This window comes from Artibeus jamaicensis, unplaced genomic scaffold (genome assembly GCF_021234435.1).
Source record: "Artibeus jamaicensis isolate MK-2021 breed Jamaican fruit bat unplaced genomic scaffold, CSHL_Jam_final scaffold_286, whole genome shotgun sequence".
NCBI classification, from domain to species: Eukaryota; Metazoa; Chordata; class Mammalia; order Chiroptera; family Phyllostomidae; genus Artibeus; species Artibeus jamaicensis.
The window spans coordinates 7,237,269-7,248,625 of record NW_026522034.1 but is presented as its reverse complement, the minus strand read 5'-3'; the positions used below and the strand labels follow the sequence as shown (position 1 = coordinate 7,248,625).

Below are 11,357 nucleotides of genomic sequence, written 5' to 3'. Positions count from 1 at the left end.
AAGTGCTCACCCAGACCATCTGGTGCTCCTCCTGGGTGCCGCCCTGGGTCAGGCTGGGCCTTGGGACTGGCTCTGCGCAGCGGCCCTGGTGGGGTGAGCTCTGCACTTGCAGATCCGCCAGCTGCACAGAAGGCGTGCTCTGGAGACAGTGAGGGTTTGGGGCCACCACAGCAAAGCGGGTCATGATCTCATGGCTGGTGGGGGGTCTTGCCTTCAATTTGTAAAAAAAAAAAAAAAAAAAAAAAATGCAAGGTCTGTGCAGTGCAGAAAGCAGAGCGCAACCAGATGAGGCCTCCTTTTACTGGGCCATCTCTGGGTAAGTGGGGAAAGTGGCCGGGACCAGGCTGACACATAGTAGGCACTTGGTGGACAGTTGTTGAATTAATTAATTAGAGTTTAGTACTAGTGAGTACCAACATCTTAGGGATGCATGGGAGAAACTCCCCAAATTTTTAAATATTCAAGAAACTTTTCAGCCTTTCCTTCAAGTCTACCTCCTTCCTGTACCCCGGCCCTTCTCTACAAAATATGAGTCATTTTAATTACTATTACCCAAATGTGGACATTTTTAAGCACTGGGCTAACATTTCTCTTAAAACTCTTAACTCACCCTCCCTTGATTTTCAGTTGCTTGTTTACTAGTGAACCCTTAAGGCAGGGATTAGGTCTTTAACTCTCTTTTAACCCCTTCCTGAATCCCCTGTGGCTAGAACTAGCATTTAGCAGGTACCCTGATTGAGAAGATGAAGGGATGATGGTTGGGGATGGGTGGATGGAGGGCTGAATGAAATAATTTACATATTTTTTCACTCCCAAGTCCCTGGGAAATGGGGCAAATTGAGGTTCCCTACGACGACAGAGAGCTCTGGGACACTGAGGTGTGGGTGGGTTGTGCAAGACACAGCCAACTTATTCAACAGGGCCAATAGGTAAAAAGGATAGAGTTCCCCCAAAGTCCAGAAATCCATACGGGTGTATGGATTTCTGGCCCTGGCTAAATGCACATGATATATTCTTATTAATAAAGCCAGACCAGCGTCCTCAAATTATCTAAGGAATATATTTGCCCACCCACAGCGACGGGGGGAAGCCATTACTTATTAATAAAGCAATAGCTAAATCTAATTATATCCCCATCAGAGGCAGCTGGTAATAAAACCGAGCTGGTCTTCCAGAGCTCCGTGACCTCACTGACCTCAAATCAAAGTTTAAACCATCCGTCAGCTTCCAATACATTCCCAGCACACCTACCAATTATGAGCACCCTGGTGCCGCTGTCTGCCAGAGGTTGGAGGTCACCGCGTGCACCAGATAGCTGGGAGCTGGAATGGGGCTTTAGAAATCTCATTATCCTGTTAACCATACATTTATCTGACAAGATAAAAGAGACTAGGTGACCAAGCTATCATTAAAGATTAATAGAAAGTATAAAAAATTCAGCTGCAACCAGCGTTGCTGTTTAGAGCTTGTGATCGGCAAGACAGGGTTATTAATCAGGGAGCCAAAAAGATTTAGGTCTCTGCTCTTGATAGTTTCTATTTCTATTTTTAGTTTTGTTTTTTTCTTCCCTCCGTCTCCAGTCATTACCTTGTCTCCTACCACCCCAAACGGGAGGTCAGAGGAGATCCCTGCTAATTGGCTCTTCTGGTTTCTAATCATAACCCATTAGGCCAATTATGAGATCGCCAGGACTCGGAGGTGACGCAGGAGGCAGCAGGGGGACCCTGGTGGGCTGGGACGGCCATTCAAGCTGCTGCCTGACCTGCCCACCCTTCCTCACATGCGGGACCTGTTAATCACCAGGGAAATCAATAAGTTTTTAATTCAGTTCTGCCCTGCAAGGCACGCCCAAGCTCAAGATGATTTCTGCTCATTTGATTTCATTTCTTAGTCCATTTCTACCCGGGAGTCAGAGAGGAGGCTGTCTAAGGCTGAGGGGTTCTTTTTATTCTTTTTGGTTCCATCTCTTACCACCCACCCACCCCTGCATTCTCAGTCTCCTTTTTGATCATAAATCAATGTCCTTTTCCCACACAACCCTGGAAGGCATTTGCACAGAGAGCTCAGCAGCTTCCCGTCGCCCCCAGGCCAAGGCAGACGGGCAGGGAGCTGATGCAGTGAGGGAGGGAAGTCCTGTGGGAACTGCGGAGTCCTGGAAAGGCTGCTCAGGGCGCGAGTTGACCACAGATGCCCCAAGTTTAGCACAGTATCAGCAGCGAGCACGCAGTGGCTGTCAGGGCCCTCAGAACTCAGGTCTGCAGCCTCTCTGCCACCTGCTGGGTGCTGGGTGACCTCTGAGTAGTCAACCAGCCTCTCTGGGCCTGCTTGCCAGGCTGGGAAAGGGAAACAACCCCTCTTGTCAGGGTGGTCTCAACATCAGAGGGAATCACGGAGTGTGATTTCTTCTATTGTAATCACTTCCTGGCTCACTCCCTTCCTCTGGGTTCCATTAAAGCTAATCTGATAAATCAATTAAGGATAAAATGTCATCATTGACTAGCCTCTGGGTAGTTGCCAGAGTTCAAGGGCAACATTCGATTCCTCTGTGCAACTTTACTGTCCCCTGAACAGCCCCCCCCTCAACCCCCACACACACAGAAAGTAAGTCCTCAGTGGACTGTGTCTGGGCCTCCTCCCCCAGCTCACAGACGCTGCCAGGCCTCGTGAGCATAGCCCGCGAAGGCTCCCAGTTAGGGCTCCACAAAGGGGCCAATGCCTGGCGGGATATAAAGTACAAACCACCTGCTAGGAGAAAAGTCAAGGTCAGAGATAATCAGGTATAGCTGAAGATCCAGCCCAAAAAACCAAGGAAGGTGAAGTGGAAAGAAAAATCAGGAAGGGAAGAGACAGGTTGGGAAAAGGAGTAAAAAGTGGGTCGGAGTGAGGAACTTAAGACTGAGGTTATGCACAGACAGACACGGCCTTTAGAGTTGAGACTCCTGCTCCGCAGCCTGGGCCGACCAGCAGTTCCCAGGATGGTGCTGCTCAGGAGGGCATGGAAATTGCACTGTCAGCTGTGAGCTTGTGTACAAGCAAGGTGTTCATGCTGATCCACTGGAAAGCTGGGCAGGCAAAGTAAGACAGGCAGGGTGGAAGCAGGGACGTCTGCAAGCAGGAGCATGACCCGAGAAAAGAGACTTGTCAGGAGACATCGAGTCACGTTCCACAGAACAGGTCAGAGGGGGAGGAATGGGACTGGGAAATGAAGGAGAGGCCCGAAGCGGCTGTCCCAGGAAGGCCAGTGGTGGACGGTGATGCTAGGCATGCACGTGAAAGGAGGCCGGCCGGTGTATTCACTGTCGCCCAAACGGAGTTCCAGCCGGTCCCCTCAGCCTGCTCTTCAGTTTTTCTGTACCTCCTGTCCCAGCCAAAGCCTGCCCAGTGGCCACGCAGCCCCAGCCCTGGGGCCGGGAAAATGGAAAGGAGTCCTCAGCTTCTTTCCCTCTCCTGACCCCTGCACTGCCCAGCTCTGTCTTGCCCATCTGCAGAAACGTGGCATTTGAGAGTCAAAGCAGCACATGTCCAGTTATTTACCAGATCATTTACTAGATGTATATCTAATAAGTGATGACATTTCAAGTATTTGTCCCCAGAAAATAATTTTCCTTTTAACAACAATGCCCATTGTTTGGAGGTCTCAGATCCGAGAAACAAATCCAGAGAACAACAAAGAACTCATGACAGGAATCGGATGGCCTTACCGGCACACACGGGCACTCCCCTCAAATCCACATTCTCATAAAAACATTTCCTGAAAGATGAAAGATTCTGAGGCTAAGAAAGGTGTGTGGGGTCGGGGACAGAGGAGGAGAGAGAGCGTGTACCCGTGTGGTGTGGAGAAGAATCAGAAAGAAGAAGACTAGTGGTGGGCATTACTCTTCTTTAATCCTCCGTTTAATGTGCCCATTTTACAGCTAAGGAAGCTGATACTCAGAGACGTGAAGAAACTTGGTCAGAATGACCCTGCCCGTGTCGGAGCTGGAACTCACAGCTCAGGGCGAGCTCGGTCTTGCTGGAAGGACTAGAGACGGAGTGCAAAGCTTCCCCCACCCAGGGGCACGCCCCATATTCTCTCAGATCTCCTCGTGTATGTCCCAGTCATGTTCTGAGTGCCTTCTGTCTTGGGCATTGTGGCAGAAACTATATGTGTGTTATCGAATGTAATGCTCACAACACTTCTGCAAGTTAATTATTCCTATTTCAGAGATGAGAAAATTGAGCCAGTACGAGATAGAGCAAGTCTCCCCTAAGGAGCTGTAATTCAAATATGGGTTCATTTGATCCAAAGCCCAAGTATTGAACACTGCATCACGCTTACTTGCTTCAACATGACCTAGTTTGAGCCTTGAGAATTCAGAGTCTAGGTAGATAGGGAAGAAATATGCATATGAGAATCATTCTATATGATAGTCTATATGTAAAGGAAAGCAGCTACCCTACATCACCAAAACTCATATTCTCTCCATCTTCCTACTCCATCATTGTCAGTATGTCCACTGTAGGCTGGCTTCCCTCATGATTACGATAGAGCTGCCACAGCACCAAACATCACATAGAGTTCTAACAATACCCAATGTAAAAAGAGAGATCAGTTAATTCCTTTCTCTCTTTTTTCTTTGCTTTTATTTTTATTTATTTCATATATTCCTACTATATTTGTTTAAACTTTTGTCTGTGCATATGCATGAAGACATCTTGAGGAGATGTTCACCTAATATTAAAAAGGCATGAATGGGTCAATTTGTTTTTGAAATGAACGTACATAATTTTTTAGAAAAAATAAGAAAGGATTCAAAAATCACAACAAAAGAAAGTGATATCTTATAATGTCACTTTCTTAAGATGCCTCAGTGTCTCCCCCACACTGTCTCCTGATGAGATAAAGGACAAAATCCTTAGCAAAGTCTGGAAGGCCCGCTGTGATCTGGTCTCTGTGGTCCTGACACAGGGCACCTGCCCTCCAATGTACCGGGCACGTCTGCGCATCCTCCGCTTGGACTGCTCTCTCTGGCTGGAGGACCTCCCTGTATGACTCCCCCAGAGAAAGCCCTGGGTTTCCTCCAGCCCAAACCAAAGACCACTTGTTCCCTGAAGCTTCCCTGGGAAGCTCAGTCAGAAGGAATTGTTCCCCTGTTCAGGGATTATAGAATTACATTTATTCTTCTACTTCAGGACATGTTTCAAACTTCCTTGCCATGTGCTATGCTGGAGCCAGGTTCTGCTTGTTCTCAGACCTGCTTCTGTGCATCTCTTCCCAAGAGGTCCCATCGGTCCCTTGAAATCAGCCACAGTGGGACTATTTATACCATAGGAATTTGCAAAGGCTACACTTGAGTATATTTCCCCTGGGGAAAGCTGGTGGTTAACCATTTACCAGCACAGCCTCTTTCTGCCTCAATCAACACGTTGAGGTCAATCTGTCTACCTCTCCCAAGCCCCTAGCACAGTGCTTCACTCAGAACAGGAGCTCACTTGCAGATAACCACCTTCTGGAAATACAGTGTGAGTGGAAGGGCAGCCCAGGAATTGCCTGTCCTCCCCGACCTGTGGGCATCAGCCAGCCAGACTGAGTGTGAGAACCGCTGTCGTGCAGGTTCCAGCCGTCTTCCTGGAGAAATCCAGTCCCACCTGTGCGAGAGGAAATGCCAGGGCTTAACAGGAATGAAGGAGATACAAAATAGCCCAGCCCTCCCCATTCCCTAAATCTTACACAAAGGAGAGGCTTAAGTGAGTCAGCAAATGAGCCAAGCACTTCCTACTTGGAAAATGCAAGACGGAGGTTAAACCAGCCCAAGTGCTCAACAGTGGGTTTACTGGCGGGGTCAGAGGGGTCCGTCCAGTTTCCTAAAGTGCTGTCTGTACTTCTCAAGAGAGATTGCAGAGGACAGAGAGGAGAGCAAAAGGCAGGCCTGGGCGGTGCTCCCCAGAGACACCAAGTCCCCAGTTTGCAGCTGTGACCTGCAGCACACCCAGGGCTGTGTGGGACACCGAGCAGGTGGGCTCCTCGGAGGATGGCCAGACTCAGCCGTGAGACCAAGCTGTTCACTGCACAGATTCTAGTCACTCAGACTCATGCCTCCATGCGCCCCAGAAGCCCAGATGAGAGGAGGTCCGGAACACTATCCTTCCTGCCGGGGGGCCTGGGTCTCTGTCATGCATGTACCAGGTCTGCAGTTGTTCTGAATAGAGTTTGCCAAAGAAATGAATCTGAGCTTTGGTCCTCTGTGCCGTGTGACTCTGGGCCTCAGTTTCCCCACACAAACAATGAGGTGCCTCGACTTCACAAACTCAGTGATAGCCCCCTCACCCCATCAGCTTTTGTCACCTTATGTTTCTAGGTATGTTTGGCCCGTGTCCCCAGCCAAGCGCTCAGGGAAGACTGAGGGCTGCAGGGCTGGGCTTTAACACGCCTTAGCAGAGACCCAGGCCCCGGCTTGGGGGCCCTCCTCCTTGGCTCGGCCTCCTGCAAACCAGGCTCCCTTCCCACTGTCCTGACTGCCTGGGGCGGACGCTGTCTGGAGCCCGCCCAGCATCTGCCTGCGGGAGCTGGCGAGTGACGACAGGAGATGAGGACGCTCAGCTCAGGTCCTGTGCCCCCATCTGTGGGTGGCTTCCCTGAGTGGGAGGCTGTCAGAGACACGTCAGCACTTTCCTGGCTGCGGTTCTGGGCAGGCAAGGCAGGGAGAGCACCTGGGGAGCCCTGAGCCCTGCAGACCCAGCCCGCCGCAGGTGGGGACCGGTGCACGAGAGGGGTCTGAGTTGCCCTGCACCCCACCCGCAGCCACCAGGGGTCTGGGGATAAGGGGGCAGGAAGGGTGTACCTGCACTTTCTGCCAACTAGACACTAATTTGCCTCATTTCTTCCTTTTCACAGCTCCGAGGAGCAGAGACCATCACCCCAGGTCCCAGACAGAGTCAGTGAGATGGTGCCCCGGGCCCAGTGTCACCCTGGCTCCAGGGCACCTTGGGGAATGACATTCAGAGGTGCAGAGAACCACACTCAGCTGCAGCCTGGAAGAGTGTGCCCCCAGGACACATGCTCACCACTCTGGCTTCCACATGTGAGTGGCGGGTCTGCCCCTTCCATCCCAACTGGGGATACACTGGAGCCCCATGGTCCCGGGCTGGCCAGCGTCCAGAGCATCTTCTAGGGAGGTGTCCACTGGGGACAGCTGAGCAGTTTAGACCAGGAAGCCTTAGGTGGGCGGGGGCGTGTTCCCATTCATGTGACATCTGGGGTAGGTGGGGGATGGGCAGTAGGATGTAACCACCCCCAGGGGAAGCCAGTGTGAGTCCCAGATTAGGGCCTACCTTCCCTGGGACCACAGGCCCACTAGGCACCCAGCCCAGTAGATGGGCTGGGGGTCTTGGACTCGGTGCCCTCTGCCCTTTCTGGATGCCCACCCCACCCCACCCAGCCCTGCTCGTCTGTGTCCAGGCCTCCCACTCACCACTTCAACTCTGCACAGGGAAAGGCCCCCAGCCTCCTTCTGCCCCCAGTAAGTTTCAAAAGCCCATAAGATGTAGCTTTAAAGGCCCATTAGACCAGAGCCCCAGTGTTAGCAAAGTAAAAACAAGCTGTTCCTTCCTTGGAAACCAGCACCCACCCACACCTCCCGTGGCCCTTCCCCAGGAGGGCTTCTCTAGAAGGCAGAGGGACAGTGCCACAGATGAACCAGCACGAGTCTGTGTTCCTGTCCCTCAAAGGAGGAATAAGAGCTCCAAGAGGGTGGCTAACTCACCCAAAGGCACCGGTGTAAAGGCGGGAGTCTGAGCCACGTCAGCCGGCAGAGTTTGTGTTTGCAGGTCCTTCCCCTGCTGTCACTGTCTAGACCAGACCCCAGCCTCCTGGGCCACCCCTGTGGGACAGCTCTCCTCCCAGACCTGGAGGCCCCAGCCCTCTGTGCCTGCCCTGCCTCCGGCATGACCCAGGGACCCCGCCCAGGGCTGATCCAGGGACAGCCTCCTGTCACATCTCTTGTCTTTCTTTGTCCCCCACCCTCCACCTGTCTTGCTCTTCACCATTTACTAGGGTCTATGACGAGCCAGAGAGTCTGCTCGGCACTGAGGTGAGTAAGCAGGACAAGTGAGAGCTCCAGCTCTTGGGGTAGACATTCTTCTTGGGGGAGGCAAGTCAAGGACAAGTGAGATCACCTGTGCTGGTGCTACGTGTGCTGGGAAGGCGCTGAAGCCAGGTGAGCCCATCCAGCTGTCCCTGGTGGTCCTGTACCAGGCCTTGCTTCGCTGGTCCCCTCACTTGACCTTAAAGAACAATAATGGTAGGAACAGAGGCCCGAAAAGACCAGGCAAGGCCCTCTTGAGTGTGACAGTGTCCTAGACTTCCACGCTCGCATGGAAGGCAGAAATGATCCCGTTATAGATGACAAACAGGCTCTGAGAGGCAGCTCAGAGACACAGGTGCGGGTGTGGAGAGCCAGCTCTCCTGCCCACCTGCCTGCCTGGTGCCATTCCCCAGTGACACCGTCTCCCAGGCCAGACAGGACACTGTGCCCCCCGCTCCCCACACCACTGCAGCCCGCACTCCCCTAACCTGCCACAGCTGCCTCCGCACCTCCCGCCCCACCCTGCTCCTGCACCGCACCCGGAGTGCCAGCGTGGCACCAACGAGGTGCTCCAGAGCCGCTCCCGCATTCGGGGCTCAGGAGCTGTCCCCGTCCACGGTGGTGGCCGTGGAGTTCAACTAACCCAAATGCCTCCCCGGACTCACGCAGTTGCCCCCTCCCTGTTCACACGGATGCATTCAGCACCGACTGCGTGCCGTCCGCCCTGCGAGGTGCTGGGCGCGCAGTGGAGAGCGGGACGGATGAGACGCCCGCCGTCCTGAAGTGTGCCAGCTGCTGGCGGAGGGCACGGGCAGCAGTGAAACAACCACGGGACAGACCCAGAAGCGCGGGCCGTGATCGGCACTGCGGAAGACTGGGAAGGGGTGACGCGGAAGCTTTTGATAAAGGGGACAGAGCTGACTTGCTCTGGAGGGCCCCTGAGGAAGGAACAGTGATCCGGCATCAAACGGGCAGACCGTGTGGGGAGGGGGCGGGGCGGAGGGGCCACAACTGAAGGAAGGCCCGTGGGGAGGTACACGGTGGATTCTAGGACCTGGAGGAAGACCAGTGCGGCCAGTGTGACATTGAAGCAGAGAGAAACGGGAGCCCCGGGGCCAGGGTTGTGGCAGGGGCCACGCCGTGTGGTGAGCTGTAAGACATGGAGCCCTCAGAGCTTTCAAATGCATCTTCATGGGGAGCGGGTGCTTGAGTTTGAAAAGGCTGCCCTGGCAGGCAGGTGGGAGAAGGGCTCAGTGGGGGCAGAGATGGCAGCAGGGACCTTTGGGGGGCTGTTGCCATCATCCGCAGGGGAGATGGTGCCGCTCTAGAGGATGTGGGAGCAGGAAGAGGAAGAGGAGCGCGTCTCCCAGAGACACGAGATCGACAAGGATGCGGTTGTGTCGCAGGTGTGAACGAGGGAGAGGGGAGTCAGGACGGCTCCGGGTCCCACTCTGTGGGGGAACGTGGGTGGGCAAGGTCTGATCTTGGAGTCTGAGGCCCAGATTGATAAAATGTGCCCGAGACCTCACGGAACCAGGCTTGATGCTGGACTCCGGGTCTGTTTTTCAACATGCAGCTCAAGCTGAGCCGCACTAGTCCTGGGGGTACCGTATTCTCATCCCCTCTAGGCTGCGAGATCCTGGACAAAACCTGGGTCATCCCGGTGTGCCCCACCCACACCCATGGCATCTCACAGAGTCCCTGCTACACAGGGCTTAGGATGGCTAGCCAGGGAGGGATGCAGAGGACACTTTTGAAGTCTAATCTGGCTCTAGGAAGTCACATCTACTGGGAACCCCTATTCCATCTCTGCTTCAAATACTGTTACTAACGATAAAGTGATAGCGGCTATGCAAAAGCTAGTAGCAAGCGATAAGGGGATGGGAACTATCTTCGTCACAAAGCATGATGGCCTTGAGGTGTGGACAGAAGGAAGGGCGACTGGGCAGGGGCCCAGCCCGGGCAAAGGCCGGAGGGGCTCCTCTCAGGCGGAGGGAGATGGTGGACGGAGCAGCCCGGTGCTTTCTCCTGTTGTCTGCCTGCTCCGTCTTCACAGCACGCCCGTTAAGGTCAAGATGATTTTCTCGGGGGTTTTTTGGATGAGGAAAGGGAGGTGGGCCAAGGAACAGAAGTGGGCCAAGGTGTCCACACTCCTCAGTTGCTCCGAGCCAGCCCGGCTCTTCTCTCCCACAGGGAGGTGAGAACGGGCTCCCTGGGGAAGAGTTAGAAGTGGCTTTTGGATGATGACAGTCTCCTGGGAACCAGTTAAGGGGAGAAACTCTTAGTGGCCAGGACCTCTGTAGGTCTTCGAGTTTAATAATCCAGAGCAATCCTGAGAAAGAAATTAATGGGCCTTTCTCGAGATGGGCCAAGGAAATCAATGTACTCTTTTCCATTTCAAAAGCCAGTGTCTCGCAGAGGCAGCGGGCAAAGGGCTGAGGCGGGGCGGCCTGGCCAGCCGGCCGTGCCCCGATAGTCTCTGTCCCCTGGCCACCCTGGAGAAGCGGACATCTCCGGGGTGACTTGGGAAGAACCTTAATTGCTTCTCCGAACTTGAAAGATATCAAACTGCATAAATAAATGTGCTTTAAATTATTAATGAAGGCATTTACACCTAGAGTTGGAGCATGAAAATTAATTTGAGTTCTTACGCTAACCTGGCTGGGGCAGCACAGGATCCGAGGGTGCGGAGACAGAGGCAGGGGAGAAGACGGCGGTGGGAGGCGCGCTGTCCAGGGCGTTTCCCATCTCAGATTCAGAGCGCGGTGAGAGAGAAGGAATGGGAGGACGTGAGAGGCGGGAGGGAGTTCCCCCGCAGACCGATGGACCCACCTGATCACTGAGATCAGGCAAGAACGGGAGGTCCGCCGAGACCTGGGGCTGCCTCTGGGCTTCTGTGAAAGGTGAATCACTTGCTTCTCAAGGACAGGAATAATGACTCCCAAGGCTGGGGTGGACCCACCTGATGGGCTCACGAAGCAGGCTGGGGAGCACCAGCCAAGGCCTGTGCGGCCGAGGGAAGGACACAGAGGACCGCACCACCTGCCCGCAGCCCGCCCCGACGGTCAGACCTTCTGCTCCCCTTGGCTTCCAGGAGCAAGGTGGTTCCTAAAAACCCAGCATCTGCAACACACCGCGGCTACTCACTGGATGACATCCTGCGTCCAGCTTTTCCTCTCGAGCCTCAGCGTCTCCATCTGTAACCCAGGGCAACACTATCCATCTCCCAGTGCCTCTGCAGGACGTAGCAAAGTGGTGGGGGACTGCCGAGCCTGAGTCCGGACACTGGACGGA

General features: G+C 53.8%; 1 long non-coding RNA gene across 1 annotated transcript; it reads right to left on the bottom strand.

Annotated features, from left to right (window-relative positions):
- Window positions 1-4,712: 4,712 nt before the first annotated feature.
- LOC128626110 (uncharacterized) lies at window positions 4,713-8,795 on the bottom strand. The gene is made up of 3 exons (XR_008390018.1): window positions 8,729-8,795; window positions 8,155-8,262; window positions 4,713-5,628 (listed from the first exon to the last, which is right to left on the bottom strand). It is a non-coding gene; the product is annotated as an uncharacterized LOC128626110 (long non-coding RNA).
- Window positions 8,796-11,357: the final 2,562 nt, after the last annotated feature.